The 20,797-nt window shown below is 37.3% G+C and overlaps 2 long non-coding RNA genes and 1 pseudogene across 2 annotated transcripts; all 3 read left to right on the top strand.

The window, feature by feature from the left end:
• The first annotated feature begins 308 nt into the window (after nucleotides 1-308).
• On the top strand, nucleotides 309-943 carry LOC121239684 (annotated as a pseudogene).
• A 213-nt stretch (nucleotides 944-1,156) lies between these two features.
• Nucleotides 1,157-1,767, top strand: LOC121239152. The gene is made up of 3 exons (XR_005935249.1): nucleotides 1,157-1,304; nucleotides 1,385-1,610; nucleotides 1,697-1,767. It is a non-coding gene; the product is annotated as an uncharacterized LOC121239152 (long non-coding RNA).
• A 31-nt stretch (nucleotides 1,768-1,798) lies between these two features.
• Nucleotides 1,799-19,551, top strand: LOC121239151. The gene is made up of 3 exons (XR_005935248.1): nucleotides 1,799-1,937; nucleotides 3,082-3,166; nucleotides 19,376-19,551. It is a non-coding gene; the product is annotated as an uncharacterized LOC121239151 (long non-coding RNA).
• Nucleotides 19,552-20,797: the final 1,246 nt, after the last annotated feature.

The following is a 20,797-nucleotide window of genomic DNA, read 5'->3' as shown; positions in this document are numbered from 1 at the left end:
GAATTCATCAATAAAAAATTACAATCTAAATAAAAATAGAAATTTATATTTTGTGAAAAACATCTAATAAGAACGAAATAATTTAAATGATTTGGCGTTCCTGTCGTGTAAAATTAATTGTAAAAGGGTGAATATAATGTTGAGAAAGTCTCGAGACAAAAGCTAATACTCCAATTGGCCGATCGCCAACATTTTCATCGTTATTTCACCTGAATCACCCGTCAACTCTTCGGAGGCTGAATATTAATAAAGCTAGTTACCGTGGTTTTAATTTGAATTTTAAACAAAATCCAAAAAATAGCCGTTAGAATCTTCTAGTGATGAAAGAACACAAGAAGGTATAATGCCTGCCTTAGTCGCTTCGCGCACTGCCACCGCTCGCTTCTTTCAAACACTCAATGGCCACTAACAATCCTTCGCAGCTGCTCCCGTCAGAACTAATTGATAGGTGCATTAGGTCGAAGATATGGGTGATAATGAAGGGGACAAGGAGCTCGTTGGTACTCTCAGGGGCTTCGACGTCTACGTCAATATGGTCCTCGAAGACGTCACAGAGTATGAGATCACTGCTGAAGGGAGACGGATAACAAGCTGGATCAGATTTTACTAAATGGAAACAACATTGCCATTCTCGTACCTGGTGGTTCGCCTGATCCAGAATGAGAGCGCCGTTAACCTTTACTTGGTTCTTAATTTTTCTCCCTTTTTCTGTGATTGGTGGGTCAGATTACTCTGTTTTAACGAGAACTCTAACCATCAAGATGCTACTTTCTCCACCACTTTCTTCTCTAGTAGTGATGGTTGTAGGATAGCGCGTGATGGGCTTTTCCAATCATATATCCTGGAGTATGATGGATTGTTTTTAACAGTTATCCAGACTCTTATGCATCTTTTTCAGGTGCCATGAGCCCTACTGTTTCTCCTATTATCTTAATCTTTATTTAGAAATGAAAAAAAAAAAAAAGATTCGTATTCGAATTTATGGCTATAGGAAGAAAGAGCTTGAGATTCATAAACATTTCTGGTATCAAGTGGGGTTCCTGGAGGTAGACTGTATTAATTTTCAGAATCTATAGGGAACCCTGGAGGCAGAGTATTAGTTTACAGAAGTTATCATTAATATGTATTCACATTTCTCCTTCTGCAACGTTCTTGCATCCTGCCAACCAATTTTTTTTTTCTTGCATCCTTAATAACTATATGAATTTGCATTTTTGATGGTAGGGAAGCCTTCTTCTACAAAGAAACAAGCAGATCTTTTGTTCCCCCCAGATTTTGCCGAAGACTTTCCAGTTGCAATGCAGGTGTCAAAGTCGCTACTTTTTGGTACTTGTTTCAGTAAACTGCTGCAAAATTGATAGTCATGAATTTTTTTAATTCACAGATATCCCACAAATACAGTTTGATCTACGTGATCACCAAGCTTGGGCTATTATTTGTTTATGACTTGGAGATCGCTTTTGCAGTTTATAGAAATAGAATCTGTCCAGATCCAATGTTTTTGACAGCAGCCTTCACCAGTGAGAGGTTTTTTATGCAATCAATAGGCATGGACAGGTGTTATTGGCCACTGTAAATGATCAAACAATTGTACCATTTGTCGTGGCCAGGTATACTCACAAGCATGCATTTTTGTTGGTTTTATTATGGAAGAATAATTATTTTGTTTACAAATGGGGTCTATTTACATTTACAGTTGAACAATTTGGAGCTTGCTGTCAATCTTGCCAAAGAGGGAATCTTCCTGGAGCAGAGCAGCTTGCTGTCATATCTTCAATGTTCTTCATCCATGTCAAGCTTTCGTTGGCTGCTAATATCTCAACAGATTGTGAGCACTGGTTGTATTGGCCTTATCTCTCCTCACTGTCTCTGTTGCCCAGTTTGACATTCATTGTGTATCTGGATCTTTCTTTTGCTGGAATTGAATGTTTCTTCAGGTTTGTTGTCTTCAGATCTCTTTCTTCAGGTTTGTTGTCTCTAATGAATTTTGAGTTGGTATATTAATGATAAGGACGTGTGACTTTCCATTGTTATTGCTTTAATTTTTTTTTAATACTGACAATGATCTGTGTCATCTTAAATATGATCACTTAATTGCCAGTGGGTCTTAAATTTTAATTAGTGTGTTCTGCATTCAACAGATCATATAGCTAGCTAGAGATAATATTCATGAAGTGGGGGTTTTGCATGCGTATAGTACTGGTCCTAAACAACTTTATTTGATGGGGGAAAATCAGAAGCTGTGAAAGGTACCAGAGATCGATAATATTAACACACCAACCCTAAATCTAGTACTTCCAACACCAAAATCGTGAGGTCATCATATTTGTGTGTATATCTTGTATACATGCGCGCGCGTGTGTGTAAAATATCACTGGCCTGATCTCCCCCATATTTGGGCTCAAAAAGATCAAAGGAAAATTAATATGGTTTCTCCTCTCACAGAAACACCATTAATGGTTTTGATTCACGCTTTCTTTGTTAATGCTATCTAACTTCCATTTGGATAGTTGCCGCTCTTTTCAGCCACTGTAACACTTTTATTTTATATAGGTCCTGGAAATCAATCTGTTAACTTTTTCAATGTAGCTGACGCTATTGAACAGTTGGGTGTGCTTGAGATATGTGAATATAAATTTGAATGAATATAATCATTGGTTGACAGGTTTGGGTCTGCTTTTGCAAAGTCCGCATACATTGATTAGTGTACATCATATCAAACCAGCTGCTCAAATCAACACCTAGTTTTAGTAATTGTGCATGACCTCATCTGATAGGATAATTCTACATGCACAAGTGTGTCAATTGCAAGTGTATTTGCCATTTGCCTTCTCTGGTTGAAACCATATGAGACTTAATTTTTGAAAGATGATTTCCTACAATTTTTTTTTAAGAGCCTCGTTAAGCCTTGTGAACTTTGTTTACGTTAGGTAGTCATGCAAAAAAGCAATACAGTTAAAAACTAATTGCATTTTCTAGAGAGAAATTCATATGTGAAACATGTTAGAGATAATTTGTCGGGTAACTTGTGATTACAAGTGTTCTAATCCTCTCATCATTTTTGTTAAACCCTTTTTCCAGAGTCTTTCAGCAGTGAGTACTTCTGGCTCATCTTTTGTACATCATTTTGATGCAAAGATGAAGGGATGAAGACATGTTGATTAAGGTACTTATACTATTGTTTTCTATTCCAAATTATAATTCTCATTTAGGGGCAAAGGTAAATAGTTTGATGGTAGATTACAATATTAATTCCATATTATTATTTTTTTTATCCGATAACATACATTGTTCGATGATTATGTAACCTTTACGCTAACGATTTTCAATAAATATATTATGACAAGCTAACTGTGGTATTCTGCCTAAAGAATCAACAGGTATATATTATGTTAGGTTTGTTATATTTCTATGTAGATTAATCATACTTTTCCATTATTTGTAAAGTTTGTAGTTCTCTAGGATTGTCTAATAATGCAGGTTTTCCATGCTGGTTGACATGCTTTTAGCAGTGTACCAACGAACTTTGTAAAGATTGATGACAGAAGATACTTGCTATATTTATGTAATTTATAGAGTGAGGTAAACATATTCATGTTTTTTTATTGATCTATTTTGTGTTCTTTGAAGCATTTTTTTTGCAATATGAGAAACTTTTTTTAACAGTCAATTATGCTAAAATTAATAATATGGCAAAAAATTTCCTATATTTGTTTTATTACTAGTTTTTTCCCTCCTCCTCTCCTCCATTCTTCCTTTCCTCATCTACTCCGCTCTTCCTTCTCTCCTCCACATCTCTTCCTCGCTTCACTCTCCTCATCTCCACTTCCTCCTCTCTTCCACTCTTCCTCTTCTCCTCCACTCTTCATCCTCTCTTCCTTTCCTCTTCTCATATTTTCCTCCTCTCCTCCACTCTTCATGCTCTTTTCCTTTCCTCCTCTTCTCCATTCTTCACCTCCTTCATCTCTCTTCCTCCCTTCCTCTGCTCTTCCTACTTCACTCCACTCTTCCTCCTCTTCTCCTCTATTCCTCTCATCCACTTTTCCTCCTCCTCCTCTCTCCCTCTCTCCACTCTTCCTCATCTCTCCCTCTCATCCACTCTTGCTCCTCGCTTCCTTTCCTCCTCCTCCTCTTCCTCCTCTCCTCCACTCTTCCTCCTCTCGTCCTCTCGTCCTCTCTCCCTCTCCTCCACTCTTCCACTCTTTCTCTTCCTTTCCTCCGCCTCCTTTTCCTCCACTTTTCCTCCCCCTTCTCTTTGCCTCCTCTCTTCCTCTTCTCCTCCACTCTTCCTCTCTCCTCTACTCTTCCTCCCCCTCTCTTTGCCTCATCTCTTCCTCTTCTCCTCCACTCTTACTCTCCTCTACTCTTCCTCCTCTTCACTTCTCTTCCTACTTTCCTCCACTCTTCCTCTTCTTCTCCTCTCTTCCTCTCATCCACTTTTCCTCCTCTCCACCTCTTCCTTCCACTCTTCCACCTCTTCCTCCTTCCACTCTTCCTCTCTTCCACTCTTCCTTCTCTCGTCCTTTTCTCCTCTCTCCCTCTCTCATCTCATCCACTCTTGCTCCTCTCCTCCTTTCCTCCTCTCTCCCTCTCTCCACTCTTCCTCATCTCTCCCTCTCCTCCACTCTTCCACTCTTTCTCTTCCTTTCCTCCGCCTCCTCTTCCTCCACTTTTCCTCCCCCTTCTCTTTGCCTCCTCTCTTCCTCTTTTCATCCACTCTTCCTTTCCTCTACTCTTCCTCCCCCTCTCTTTGCCTCCTCTCTTCCTCTTCTCCTCCACTCTTTCTCTCCTCTACTTTTCCTCCTCTTCTCTTCTCTTCCTACTTCCCTCCACTCTTCTTCCTCTCATCCACTTTTCCTCCTCTCCTCCACCTCTTCCTTCCACTCTTCCACCTCTTCCTCCTTCCACTCTTCATCTCCTCTTCTCTTCCACTCTTCCTCCTCTCGTCCTTTTCTCCTCTCTCCCTCTCTCCTCCCATCCACTCTTTCTCCTCTCTCTCTTTCTCCACTCTTCCTCATCTCTCTCTCTCCTCCACTCTTCCACTCTTTTTCTTCTTTTCCTCCGCCTCCTCTTCCTCCACTTTTCCTCCCCCTTCTCTTTGCCTCCTCTTTTCCTCTTCTCCTCCACTCTTCCTCTCCTCTACTCTTCCTCCCCCTCTCTTTGCCTCCTTTCTTCCTCTTCCTCTTCTTCTCCACTCTTCCTCTCTTCTACTCTTCCTCCTCTTCTCTTCTCTTCCTACTTCCCTTCACTCTTCCTCCTTTTCTCCTTTCTTCCTCTCATCCACTTTTCCTCCTCTCCTCCACCTCTTCCTTCCACTTTCCACCTCTTCCTCCTTCCACTCTTCCTCTCTTCCACTCTTCCTCCTCTCGTCATTTTCTCCTCTCTCCCTCTCTCCTCTCATCCACTCTTGCTCCTCGCTTCCTTTCCTCCTCCTCCTCTCCTCCACCTCTCTTCCTTCCTCCCACTTCCTCTCCCCCTCTCATCCTCCTCCCATTTTCCTCTTCTCCACTCTTACTAGTACATATTTTTTCTCCTAGATATACTATTTGTATGTTATATTTTTAAATATTATTATTTTTGGTTTGATATGATTAGACTTTTAGTATTTCTTTCTCAATCCTTACGGGTTTTAAATTTTAATATCAAACCTTGAGATTTGTTGAGGAGGCCTTATACATGTACAACTTTGATTGGATAGACTTAGTGGCTAGCCTTCAGCTTTGATACAAAGGAGGCATACACTCTCTAGGTCTATTGATGACATTTTGTAGTCATTATTCTTTTTGTATAAAATACTCTTTATAGGTCGTAGTCCTTTATTTAGGAATACCTTCCATTTCGATGCAAAGATGAAGAGGGATGAAGAAAGATTGATTTAGATAATGATATTGTCATTTCCTATTCAAAATTATACTCATCACTTGACGGCAAAAGTAAATAGTTTGATGGCAGATTATAGGATTAATTCCGTACAATTACTTTTTTATCTGATGATATATTCTTCGATGATGTAAGGTATTTTGACAAGTTATGACAAGTTACTACGATATGTTGCCTAAGGAATCAACAGGTATAAAGCATTGTCTATTATTGGATTATTTTCAGGAACTTTGTATTTTATTTTACATTATATAGTCTTGATAATGTGGAACTTCAAACGTTTTCCTTCATTAACTCTATGTTTATTATATTTCTTATCATAATTTTCCATTGCTTGCAAAATTTGTAGTTCTCTAGGATTGTCTAATAATGCAGGTTTTCCATGCCAGTTTATGTGCTTTTAGCAGTGCAGAAATGAACTTTGTAAAGATTGATGATAGAAAACACTTGCTATATTTATATATTTTATAGAGCGAGGTAAACATATCCATGATTTCTTATTGATCTATTTTGTGTTCTTTGAGAAACTCTTTTTACCAGTCAATTACTGCTAAAAGTAATATTATAATAGAAAATTTCCTACATTTCTTTTTAGTACAAATTTTTTCCCTCATCCTCTCTCCTCCACTCTTCCTTTACTCCTCCTGTTCTCCACTCTTCCACTCATCCTCCTCTCCTCCACCTCTCTTCCTCCCTCCACTCTTCTTCCTCCTCTGTTCCACTGTTCATCTTCTCTTCATCTCCTCATCTTCTCATCTCTTCCTTTCCTCCCTCTTCTTCTACACTCTTCCTCTCCTCCATCGCTCTTCCTCCCTCCACTCTTCCTCCCCTCCTCCACTCTTCCTCCACGCCTCTACTCTTCTTCCTCTCCTCCTTTCCTCATCTTCTCCTCTCTTCTTTCTCTCCTCCACTCTTCATTTCCTCTTCTTCTCCCATATTCCTCTCCTCCACCTCTCTTCCTCCTTCCACTCTTTCTCACCTCATCTCCTCTTCCGCCTCTCCTCCACCTCTCTTCTCCTCCACTCTTCCCTCCTCTCTCCCTCTCTCCACTCTTCCTCATCACTCCCTCTCTCCTCTACCCTTCCTTCGCTCTTCTTTTCCTCATCTTCCTCCTCTTCTCCACCTCTCTCCCTTCCCCTCCTCCTCTCTTTCTCATCTCTTCTTCCCTTTCTCCTCCTCGCTTCCTCTTCCTCATCCTCTTCCTCCTCTCCTACTCTCTACTACTACATATTTCTTTCTCGATATACTATTTGTATGTTATATTTTTAAATATTATATTATTTTTAGTTGGATGTCATTAAACTTTTAGTATTTCTTTCTCAATCAATATGGGTTTTAAATTATAATTTTCAAACCTTGAGATTTGTTGAGGCCTTAAGCATGTACAACTTTGATTGGATAGACTTAGTGGCTAGACGCTCTCTAGGTCTATAGATGATATTTTGTACTCATTATTTTTTTTTTTTTGTATAAAATACTCTTTATAAGTATAAGTCTTTTATTTAGGAATACCTTTCATTTTGATGCAAAGATGAATGGATGAAGAAATGTTGATTTGGGTACTGATATTGTCGTTTTCTATTCGAAATTATACTCCTCATTTAGATGACAAACGTAAATTGTTTATGGTAGATTACAGGATTAATTCCTTACTATTATTTTTTTATCTGATGACATATATTCTTCGATGATGAATGATAGTTACACACTTTACATTGACAGCTTTCAATGATTATATTATGACAAGCCAACTGTCGTATTTTCTACCCAAGGAATCAAAGGTATATTATGTCAGAAGCATTTTGTCTCTTATTGGATTGTTTTCAGGAACTTTCTATTTTATTTTACATTATATTGTCTTGATAATTTGGTTCAAACGTTTTCTTTCATAACTCTAGGTTTGTTATATTTCTTTGTAGATTAATCATACTTTTCTATTATTTGTAAAATTTGTAGTTCTCTAGGATTGTCTAACAATGCAGGTTTTCCACGCCGGTTGATGTACTTTTAGCATTGCAGCGACAAACTTTGTACAGATTGATGACGGAAGATACTTGCTATGTTTATGTATTTCATAGACCAAGGTAAACATATTCATGTTTTTTTATTGATCTATTTTGTGTTCTTTGATGCATTATTTTTGTAATGCATATTATGAGAAACTTTTTTTAACAGTCAATTACTACTAAAGTAGTAGAAAATTTCTTATATTTTCTTTTACTACAAGTTTTTTCCCTCATTCTCTCCTCCACTCTTCTTTTCCTTCTCCTCTTCTCCCCTCTTCCACTCCTCTACTCTTCCTCCTCTCTTTCACTCTTCCTCATCTTCTCATATCTTCCTCATCTACTCCACTATTCCTCCACTTTTCCTTTTCTCCTCCACTCTTCTTCCTCCATTCCTTTCCTATTCCTCCTCTCTTCCACTCTTCCTCCTCTTCTCCTATCTTCCTCATCTCCTCCACTCTTCATCCACACTTCATTTCCTCTTATCCTATTTTTCTCATCTCTTCCACTCTTCATCCCCTCATCCTTTCCTCCTCTTCTCTATTCTTCCTCTCCTCCATCCACTCTTCCTCATCTCCTCCACTCTTCCTCCATGCCACCAATCTTCATCCTCTTCTCTGCTTCTCCTCTCTTCCTTCTCCCCCTCTACTCTTCCTCCACTCTTCTTACTCTTCCTCCTCTCTTCCTTTCCTCCACCTCTCTTCCTCTTCTCCTTCTCTCTTCCTCCTCTCCTCTACTTTTCCTCCTCTCGTCCTTTCCTCCTATCTCCTTCTCTTCACTCTTCCTCATCTCTCCCTCTCTCCTCCTCTCTTCCACTCTTTCTCTTCCTTTCCTCTGCCACCTCTTCCTCCTCTTTTCCTCCCCCCTCTCTTTGCCTCCTCTCTTCCTCTTCTCCTCCACTCTTCCTCTCCTATTCTCATATCTTCCTCCTCTCCACTCCTCTTCCTTTCATCATCTTCTCATCTCTTATATTCCTCATATTTTCCACTCTTCCTCCACACCTGCACTCTTCCTCCTCTCCTCTATTCTTCATTCTCTCATCCTTTCCTCATCTCTCCCTCTCTCCACTCTTTATCATCTCTCTGTCTCCTGCACTCTTCCTCCTCTCTTCTTTTCTTCATTTCCTCCCATCTACTACACATTTCTTCCTCTTAGATATACTAATTGTATGTTATATTTTTAAATATTATATTATTTTTGGTTGGATGTGATTAGAATTTTAGTATTTCTTTCCCAATCCTTACAAGTTTTAAATTTTAATTTCCAAATTTTGAGATTTGTTGAGGAGGTATTAGGCATGTACGACTTTGATTGTATAGACTTTGTGGCTAGGCTTCAGCTTTGATACAAAGGAGGCAGATGCTCTCTAGGTCTATTGATGACATTTTGTACTCATTATTATTATTTATATAAAATACTCTTTATAGATCTTAGTCCTTTTTATTCAGGAATACTCTTCATTTTGATGCAAAGATGAAGAGATGAAGAAATTTTGATTTAGGTAATGACGGCAAATGTAAATAGTTTGATGGTAAATTATAGGATTAATTCCGTACTGTTACTTTTTTATCTGATCACATATATTACTCGATGATGAAGGGAATTTTGACTAGTTATGACAAGTTAACTGTAGTGTTTTGCCCAAGGAATCAACAGGTATGTTATGTTAAAAACATTATGTCTATTATTGGATTGTTTTCAGGAATTTTGTATTTTATTTTACATTATATAGTCTTGATAATGTGGAACTTCAAACGTTTTCGTTTATTAACTCTATGTTTATTATATTTCTTATCATAATTTTCCATTATTTGTAAAATTTGTAGTTCTCTAGGATTGTCTAATAATGCAGGTTTTCCATTGCAGCTTATGTGCTTTTAGCACTGCATAAATGAACTTTGTAAAGATTGATGACAGAAGATATTTGCTATGCTTATGTATTATATATAGTGAGGTAAACATATTCATGGTTTTTTATTAATCTATTTTGTGTTCTTTGAGAAGCTTTTTTTTATTAGTCAATTACTGCTAAAAGTAATATCATAACAAAAAATTTCCAACATTTTTTTATTACAAATTTTTTCCCTCCACCTCTCATTCACTCTTCCTTTACTCCTCCTGTTCTCCACTCTTCTACTCCTCCTCCTCTCATCCACCTCTCTTCCTCCCTCCACTCTTCTTCCTCCTATACTCCACTGTTCCTCTTATCTTCATTTCCTCCTCTTCTCATCTCTTCCTTTCGTCCCTCATCTTCTACACTCTTCCTCCTGTCCTCATTTCATCTTCTCCTCTCTTCCTTCTCTCCTCCACTCTTCATTCCCTCTTCTTCTCCTCTATTCCTCTCCTCCACTCTTCCTTCTCTCTTCCTCTTCCTCCTCACCTCTACCTTTCTTCCTCCTTCTACTCTTTCTCACCTCATCTACTCCTCTACCTCCTCTCTCCACTCTGCCTTCCTCTCTCCCTCTCTCCACTCTTCCGCTTCACTCCCTCTCTCCTCCACTCTTCCTCCGCTCTTCCTTTCCTCCTCTTCTCCACCTTTCTTCCTTCCTCCACTCTTCCTCTCCTCCTCTCTTTCTCATCTCCTATTCCTTTTCTCCTCCTCACTTTTTCTTCCTCATCCTTCTCCTTCTCTCCTACTCTCTATTACTACATATTTATTCCTCCTTGATATACTTTTTGTATGTTATATTTTTAAATATTATATTATTTTTGGTTTGATGTCATTAGACTTTTAGTATTTCTTTCTCAATCATTATGGGTTTTAAATTTTAATTTCTAAACTTTGAGATTTGTTGAGGCCTTAAGCATGTACAACTTTGATTGGAGAGACTTAGTGGCTAGACTTCAGCTTTGATACAAAGAAGGTAGATGCTTACTAGGTTTATAGATGTCATTTTTTACTCATTAATTTTTCTGTATAAAATACTCTTTATAAGTCTAAGTCCTTTATTCGGAAATAACTTTCATTTTGATGCAAAGATGAAGAGATGAAGAAAGGTTGATTTAGGTACTGATATTGTCATTTTCTATTTGAAATTATACTCCTCATTTAGATGACAAAGGTAAATTGTTTGATTGCAGATTATAGGATTAATTCCTTACTATTATTTTTTTATCTGATGACATATATTCTTCGATGATGAAGGGTAGTTACACACTTTACATTGACAGCTTTCAATGACTGTATTATGACAAGCCAACTGTGCTATTTTCTACCCAAGGAATCAAAAGGTATGTTATGTTAGAAGCATTATGTCTCTTACTGGATTGTTTTCAGGAACTTTCTATTTTATTTTACATTATATTGTCTTGATAATTTGGTGCAAACATTTTCTTTGATAACTATAGGTTTCTTATATTTGTTTGTGGATTAATCATACTTTTCTATTATTTGAAAAATCTGTAGTTCTCTATGACTGTCTTATAATGCAGGTTTTCCATGCCTGTTGATGTACTTTTAGCATTGTAGCGACGAACTTTGTACAAATTGATGACGGAAGATACTTGCTATGTTTATGTATTTTATAGAGCAAGGTAAACATATTCATATTTTTTTTATTGATCTATTTTGTGTTCTTTTATGCTTATTTTTGAAATGCATATTATGAGAAACTTTTTTTAACAGTCAATTACTGCTAAAATAGTAGAAAATTTCCTGTACTTTTTTTTATTACAAGTTTTTTCCCTCTTTCTCTCCTCCACTCTTCTTTTCCTCCTCTTCCCCCATCTTCCACTCCTCTACTCTTCCTCCCTCATTCATTCTTCCTCATCTTCCTCATCAGCTCCACTCTTCCTCCCTTCTCTCTTCCTTTCCTCCTTTCCACCTTTCTTCTTGTCCTCCTTTTCTTCACTCTTCCTCCTTTATTCATTTCCTCTTCCTCCTCTTCTCCTATCTTCCTCCTCTCCTCCACTCTCATCCTCTCATCCTTTCCTTTTCTCCTATTTTCCTCCTCTCCTCTACTCTTCATCCTCTCTTCCTTTCATCCTCTTCTCCACTCTTCCTCTCATCCATCTCTCTTCATCCCTCCACTCTTCCTCCCCTCCTCCGCTCTTCCCCGACGCCTCCAATCTTCATCCTCTTCTCCGCTTCTCCTCTCTCTTCCTTCTCCCCTCAATTCTTCCTCCTCTCTTCCTTTCTTCATATTCTCCTCTCTTCCTCTCCTTCACTCTTCCTCCTCTCCTCCACCTCTCTTCCTCCTTCCACTCTTCCTCCTCCCCCCTTTCTCTACTCTTCCTCATCTCTCTCTCTCCTCCACTCTTCCTCTCCTAAAGGACCAGCGTATTCAGGTCCAATACGTTGTTGTAGCCCTGCGGATATTTCTCTTTCTAACCATACAATTACTAATACGCCTATTGTGATTCCCAATACAAGAGTCAAAATAGGGACAAGCGCCGATATAATTCCATAGACCCCTTTTAAAGATTCCACTCTGTAACTTCTCCTATCTTCCTCCTCCCACTCTTCTCCACTTCTTTTCCTTTCCTCATCTTCTCATTCCTTCCATTCCTCATCTTTTCCACTCTTCCTTCACACCTCCACTCTTCCTCGTCTCATCTTTTCCTCATTTGCTCCTCACTGCCTTCCTTCTCTTCTCCACTCTTCCTCTTCTCATCCTTTACTCATCTCTCCCTCTCTCCACTCTTTCTCAACTTTCTGTCTCCTGTACCTTTCCTCATTTCCTCCTATCTACTACACATTTCTTCCTCTTAGATATATTGTTTGTATGTTATATTTTTAAATATTATATTATTTTTGGTTGGATGTGATTAGACTTTTAGTATTTCTTTCCCAATCCTTACAGGTTTTAAATTTTAATTTCCAAACTTTGAGATTTGTTAATGAGGTCTTAGGCATGTACAACTTTGATTGTATAGACTTAATGGCTAGCCTTCAGCTTGATACAAAGGAGGCAGACGCTCTTTAGGTCTATAGATGACATTTTGCAATCATTATTATTTTTTATATAAAATACTTTTTATAGGTCTTAGTCCTTTTTATTCAGGAATACTTTTCAATTTGATGCAAAGATGAAGGGATGAAAAAATTTTGATTTAGGTAATGATATTGTCGTTTCCTATTCGAAATTATACTCTCCTTATTTGATGGCAAAAGTAAATAGTTTAATGGTAGATTATAGGATTAATTCCGTACTATTACTTTTTTATCTGATGACATATATTCTTCGATGATGAAGGGTATTTTGACAAGTTATGACAAGTTAACTGCGGTATTTTGCCCAAAACAGCAACATGTATGTTATGTTAAAAGTATTATGTCTATTATTGGATTGTTTTCAGGAACTTTGTATTTTATTTTACATTCTATAGTCTTGATAATGTGGAACTTCAAATGTTTTCCTTCATTAACTCTATGTTTATTATATTTCTTATCATAATTTTTCTTTATTTGCAAAATTTGTAGTTCTCTAGGATTGTCTAATAATGCAGGTTTTCCATGCCAGTTTATGTGCTTTTAGCTGTGTAGCAATGAACTTTGTAAAGATTGATGATAGAAGATACTTGCTATGTTTATATATTTTATAGAGCGAGGTAAACATATTCATATTTTTTATTGATCTATTTTGTGTTCTTTGAGAAACTTTTTTTACCAGTCAATTACTGCTAAAAGTAATATCATAACAGAAAATTTCCTACATTTTTTTTATTACAAATTTTTTCCCTTATACTCTCCTCCTCTCCTCCACTCATTCACTCTTCCTTCCACTTCTTCTCTACTCTTCCATTTCTCCTCTCCTCCACATCTCTTCCTCCCTCCACTCTTCTTTCTCCTCTTCTCCATTGTTCCTCTTCTCTTTATTTCCTCATCTTCTTATCTCTTCCTTTCCTCCCTCCTCTTCTACACTTTTCCTCTCCTACATCGCTCTTCCTCCTCTCCTCCACTCTTCCTCCATGCCTCTACTCTTCCTCCCCTCGTCCATTCTTCCTCCACTCTTCCTCCACACCCCAACTCATCCTCGTGTCCTCATTTCCTCCTCTACTCCTCTTTGCCTTCTCTTCTCCACTCTTTCTCTTCTCCTCCATTCTTCATTCTCTCATCCTTTCCTCATCTCTTCCTCTCTCCACTCTTTCTCATCTCTCTGTCTCTTGTACTCTTCCTCCTCTCTCCCTTTCCTCATTTCCTCTTATCTACTACATATTTCTTCCTCTTAGATATACTATTCGTATGTTATATTTTTAAATATTATATTATTTTTGGTTGGATGTGATTAGACTTTTAGTATTTCTTTCTCAATCCTTACAGGTTTTAAATTTTAATTTCTAAACTTTGAGATTTGTTATGGAGGTCTTAAGCATATACGACTTTGATTGTATAGATTTAGTGACTATCCTTCAGCTTTGATACAAATGAGGCAGACGCTCTCTAGGTCTATAGATGAGATTTTGTACTCATTATTATTTTTTATATAAAATAGTCTTTATAAGTCTTAGTCCTTTTTATTCAGGAATACTTTTCATTTTGATGCAAAGATGAAGGGATGAAGAAATTTTGATTTAGGTATTGATATTCTTGTTTTCTATTTGAAATTATACTCCTCATTTAGACGGCAAAAGTAAATAGTCTAATGGTAGATTACAGGATTAATTTCATGCTATTACTTTTTTATCTGGTGACATATATTCTTTGATGATGAAGGGTAGTTACACACTTGACATTGACAGCTTTCAATGACTATATTATGACAAGCTAACTATAATGCTTCAACATGTATGTTATGAAGCATTATGTCTCTTATTGGATTGTTTTCAGGAACTTTCTATTTATTTTATCTTATATTGTCTTGATAATGTTGAACTTCAAACGTTTTGCTTCATCAAATCTAGGTTTGTTATATTTCTTTGTAGATTCATCATATTTTTCCATTATTTCCAAAATTTTAGTCCTCTAGGATTTCTATGTTTATGTATTTATAGAGCGAGGTAAACGTATTCATGTTTTTTTATTCATCTATTTTGTGTTCTTTAAGCCATTATTTTTGCTATGTATATTATGAGAAACTTTTTTTAACAGTCAATTACAGCTAAAAGTATTATCATAGTAGAAGATTTCCTATATTTTTTTTATTACAAATTTTTTCCCTCCTCCTCTCCTCCCCTCTACTCTTCCTTTCCTCATCCTCTTCTCCACTCTTCCACTCCTCCTCTCCTCCACCTCTTTTCCTCATTCCACTCTTTTGTTATCTTCCTCCTCTGCTCCACTGTTCCTCTTCTATTCCTTTCCTCTTCTTCTCCTCTCTTCCTTTCCTCCCTTTTCTTCTCCACTCTTCCTCTCCTCCATCTCTTTTCTTCCCTCCACTCTTCCTCCTCTCCTCATTTCCTCATATTCTCCTCTCTTCCTTCTCTCCTCCACTATTCCTTTCCTCTTATTCTCCTCTATTCCTTTCCTCCACTCTTCCTCCTCTCCTCCACCTCCCTTCCTCCTTCCACTATTTCTCTCCTCCTTCCACTCTTCCTTTCTTTCTCCCTCTCTCCACTCTTCCTCATATCTCCCTCTTCTCCACTCTTCCTCCTCTCTTCCACTCTTCCTCTGCTCTTCCTTCTCTTCTCCACCTTTCTTACTTCCTCCACTCTTCCTCTCCACCTCTTTTTCTCATCTCCTATTCCTTTTCTCCTCCTCGCTTTTCTCTTTCTCATCCTCCTCCTCCTCTCCTACTCTCTACTATTACATATTTCTTCCTCCTTGATATACTATTTGTATGTTATGTTTTTAAATATTATTTTATTTTTGGTTGGATATCATTAGACTTTTAGTATTTCTTTCTCAATCATTATGGGTTTTAAATTTTAATTTCCAAACCTTGAGATTTGTTGAGGCTTTAGGCATGTACACCTTTGATTGGACAGACTTAGTGGCTAGACTTCAGCTTTGATAAAAAGAAAGCAGACACTCTCTAGGTTTATAAATGACGACATTTTGTACTCATTATTGTTTTTGTACAAAATACTCTTTATATGTCTAAGTTCTTTATTCAGGAATACCTTTCATTTTGATACAAAGATGAAGGGATGAAGAAAAGTTCATTTAGGTACTGATTTTGTCGTTTCCTATTCGAAATTATACTCCTCATTTAGACGATAAAAGTAAATAGTTTGATGGTAGATTACAGGATTAATTATTTACTATTACTTTTTTATCTGATGACATATTCTTCGATGATAAAGGATAGTTACACACTTTACATTGACAACTTTCAATCACGATATTATGACAAGCTAACTGTGTAAGCCCAAGGAATCAACAGGTATGTTATGTTAGAAGCATTATGTCTCTTATTGGATTGTTTTCAGAAACTTTCTATTTTATTTTACATTATATTGTCTTGATAATGTGAAACTTCAAACGTTTTTCTTCATTAACTCTAGGTTTGTTATATTTCATTGTAGATTAATCATATTTTTTCATTATTTGCAAAATTTGTAGTTCTCTAGCATTGTCTAATAATGTAGGTTTTCCATGCCGGTTGATGTATTTCAAGCATTGTAGCGACGAACTTTGTATAGATTGATGACGGAAGATACTTGCTATGTTTGTGTATTTTATAGAGTAAGGTAAACATATTCATGTTTCTTTATTGATCTATTATGTGTTTTTTGATGCTTTATTTTTGCAATGTATATTATGAGAAACGTTTTTTAACAGTTAATTACTGCTAAAATAGTAGAAACTTTCCTGTATTTTTTTTATTATAAGTTTTTTCCCTCATTCTCTCCGCCACTTATCTTTTCCTCCTCTTCTTCTCACCTCTTCCACTCCTCTACTCTTCCTCCTCTCCTCCACTCTTCCTCATCTTCTCATATCTTCCTCATCTGCTCCACTCTTCCTCCTCTCTTCCTTTCCTCCTTTCCTCCTCTCTTCTTTTCCTCCTTTTCTCCACTCTTCCTTCCTTCCTCCACTCTTCCTCATCTCTTCCTTTCCTCCTCCCTTCCTCCTCTCATCCTCTCTTCCTTTCATTTTCTTCCTCTTCTCCTATCTTCCTCCTCTCCGCCACTCTTCATCCTCTCTTCCTTTTCTATTCTTCATATCTTCCTCCTCTCCCCCACCCTTCATCCTCTCTTCCTTTCCTCCTCTTCTCCACTCTTCCTCTCCTCCATTCTCTTCCTCCCCTCCTCCGCTCTTCTTCCACACCTCTAATCTTTCTCCTCTTCTCATCTCTTCCTTCTCGTCTCCACTCTTCATCCTCTATTCCTTTCCTCATATTCTCCTATCTTCCTCTTTCCACTCTTCCTCCTCTCATCCTTTTCTCCCCTCTCTCTCTCCACTCTTCCTCATCTCTCCCTCTCTCTTCCACTCTTTTTCTTGCTTTCCTCCGCCTCCTCTTTTCCTCTTCTCCTCCACTCTTCCTCTCAGTTTCTCATATCTTCCTCATCTCCACTCTTCTCCATTTCTCTTCCTTTCATCATCTTCTCCTCTCTTCCGTTCCTCCTCTTTTCCACTCTTCCTCCCTCCACTCTTCCTCCACACACCTCCACTCTTCCTCGCCTCCTCCTATCCTCCTCTGCTCCTCTCTGCCGTCTCTTCTCCACTCTTCCTCCTCTCATCCTTTCCTTTTTTCTCCGTCTCCTGCACTCTTCCTTATTTCTTTCTTTCCTCATTTCCTCCTCTATTTGTATGTTATATTTTTAAATATTTTATTATTTTTGGTTGGATGTGATTAGACTTTTTGTATTTGTTTCCCAATCCTTAAGGGTTTTAAATTTTAATTTTCAAACTTTGAGATTTGTGAAGGAGGTCTTAGGCATGTATGGCTTTGATTGTATAGACTTAGTGGTTAGTCTTCAGTTTTGATACAACGGAGGCAGATGCTCTCTAAGTCTATAGATGATATTTTGTACTCATTATTATTTTTTATATAAAATCCTCTATATAGGTCTTAGTCCTTTATTCGGGAATACTTTTCATTTTGATGCAAAGATGAAGGGATAAAGCAATTTTGATTTAGGTACTGATATTCTTGTTTTCTATTCGAGATTATACTCCTCATTTAGACGACAAAAGTAAATAGTTTGATGGCAGATTACAGGATTAATTCCGTACTATTTCTTTTTTTTTTCTGGTGACATATATTCTTCGATGATGAAGGGTACTTACACAATTTACATTGACATCTTTCAATGACTATATTATGACAAGCTACCTGCAGTATTCTGCCATTGGAATCAACATGTATGTTATGAAGTATTATGTCTCTTATTGGATTGTTTTCAGGAATTTTTTATTTTATTTTACCTTATATTGTCTTGATAATGTTGAATTTCAAACATTTTGCTTCATCAAATCTAGGTTTGTTATATTTCTTTATAGATTCATCTTATTTTTCCATTATTTATAAAATTTGTAGTTCTCTAGGATTGTCTAATAATGTAGGTTTTTGATACCGATTGATGTGCTTTTGGCATTGTGGCAATGAACTTTGTAAAGATTGATGACGGAAGATACTTTCTATGTTTATGTATTTTATAGAGCGAGGTAAACGTATTCATGTTTTTTATTGATCTATTTTGTGTTTTTTGAGCCATTATTTTTGTAATGCATATTATGAGAAACTTTTGTTTAACAGTCAATTACAACTAAAAGTATTATCATAGCAGACGATTTGCTATATTTTTTTTAAGCTTTTTCACTCCTCTTCTTCTCCACTCTTCCTCATCCTCCACTCATCATCCTCTCATCATCACATGATGTGGTATTCTGCCTAAAGAATCAGTAGGTATATTATGTTAGAAGCATTATGTCTCTTGTTGGATTGTTTTCAGGAACTTTCTATTTTATTTTAAATTATATTGTCTTGATAATGTGGAACTTCAAATATTTTCCTTCATTAACACTAGGTTTGTTATATTTCTTTGTAGATTAATCATACTTTTTCATTACTTGCAAAATTTGCATTTCTCTATAATTGTATAATAATGCAAGTTTTCCATGCCGGTTGATGTGCTTTTTGCATTGTAGCAAGGAACTTTGTAAAGATTGATGACGGAAGATACTTGCTATGTTTATGTATTTTATATAGTGAGGTAAACGCATTCCTTTTTTTTATTGATCTATTTTGTGTTCTTTGAGCGATTATTTTTGCAATGCATATTATGAGAAACTTTTTTTACCAGTCAATTACTACTAAAAGTAATATCATAACAGAAAATTTCCTACATTTTTTTTTCAAGTTTTTTCGCTCATCTTCTTCTCCACTCTTCCACTCCTCCTCCTCTTCCTCCACTCGTCATCCTCTCATCATCTTATGATGTTGTATTTTTCCTAAAGATTCAGCACGTATATTATATTAGAAGCATTATGTCTCTTATTGGATTGTTTTCAGGAACTTTCTATTTTATTTTACCTTATATTGTCTTGATAATGTTGAACTTCAAACGTTTTGCTTCATCAAATCTAGGTTTGCTATATTTCTTTATAGATTAATCATACTTTTCCATTATTTGCAAAATTTGTAGTTCTTTAGGATTGTCTAATAATGCAGGTTTTTCATGCCAGTTGATGTACTTTTAGCATTGTAGTGATGAACTTTGTACAGATTGATAACGGAAGATACTTGCTATGTTTATGTATTTTATAGAGCAAGGTAAACATATTCATGTTTTTTTATTGATCTATTTTGTGTTCTTTGATGCATTATTTTTGCAATGTATATTATGATAAACTTTTTTTAACACTCAATTACTGCTAAAATAGTAGAAGATTACCTATTTTTTTTTTATTACAAGTTTTTTTCCCTCCTCTCTTCCTTTCCTCCTATCTTCCTTTCCTCATTTTCTCCACTCTTCCTCTCATCCATCTCTCTTCCTCCCCTCCTCCACTCTTCCTCATCTCCTCCTTTCCTCCTCTCTTCCTTCTCTCTTCCTCTCTTCCTCATCTCTTCCACTTTTCCTCCTCTTCTCCAATCTTCCTCCTCTCCTCCACTCTTCATCCTCTCTTCCTTTCCTCCTCTTCTCAACTCTTTCTCTCCTCCATCTCTTTTCCTCCCTCCACTCTTCCTCCCCTCCTCTGCTCTTCCTCCACGCCTCTAATCTTCCTCCTCTTCTCCACTTCTCCACTCCTCTACTCTTCCTCATCTTTTCATATCTTCCTCCTATTTTCCTTTCCTCCTTGCCTCCTCTCTTATTTTCCTTCTTTTCTCCACTCTTCCTCTCCTCCATCTCTCTTCCTCCCCTCCTCCACTCTTCCTCATCTCCTCATTTCCTCCTATCTTCATTCTCTCCTCCTCTCTTCCTTTCCTCTTCCTCCTCTCTTCCACTCTTCTCTTCTCCTATCTTCCTCCTCTCCTCCACTCTTCATCTTCTCTTCCTTTCCTCCTCCTCTTCTCCTATCCTCCTCCTCTCCTCCACTCTTCATCCTCTCTTCATTTCCTCCTCTTCTCCACTATTTATCTCATCCATCTCTCTTCCTCCCCTCCTCTGCTCTTCCTCCATGCCTCCAATCTTCCTCCTCCTCCTCCTCTTCTCCTCTCTTCCTTCTCCCTCCACTCTTCCTTTCCTCATATTCTCCTCTCTGCCTCTCCTCTACCTCTCTTCCTCCATCCACTCTTCCTCCTCTCCTCCCCTCTTCCTCCTCTCCTCCACTCTTCCTTTCCTCCTCTCTCCCTCTCTCCACTCTTCCACTCTTTCTCTTCCATTCATTCGCCTCCCTCCTCTTCCTCCTCTCTCCACCTCTCTTCCTTCCTCCACTCTTCCTCCTCCCATTTTCCTCTTCTCCTCCTCACTTCCTCTCCCTCATCCTCCTCCTCTTCTCCACTTTTACTACTACACATTTATTCCTCATAGATATATTATTTGTATGTTATATTTTTAAATATTATATTAATCTTGGTTTGGTCTGATTAGACTTCTAGTATTTCTTTCTCAATCCTTACGAGTTTATTTTTGTTTCCAAACCTTGAGATTTG

Source organism: Juglans microcarpa x Juglans regia, chromosome 7D, assembly GCF_004785595.1.
Source record: "Juglans microcarpa x Juglans regia isolate MS1-56 chromosome 7D, Jm3101_v1.0, whole genome shotgun sequence".
Classification (NCBI taxonomy): Eukaryota; Viridiplantae; Streptophyta; class Magnoliopsida; order Fagales; family Juglandaceae; genus Juglans; species Juglans microcarpa x Juglans regia.
The sequence above is the reverse complement of the archived record's forward strand: the minus strand, read 5'-3'. Positions and strand labels throughout refer to the sequence as shown.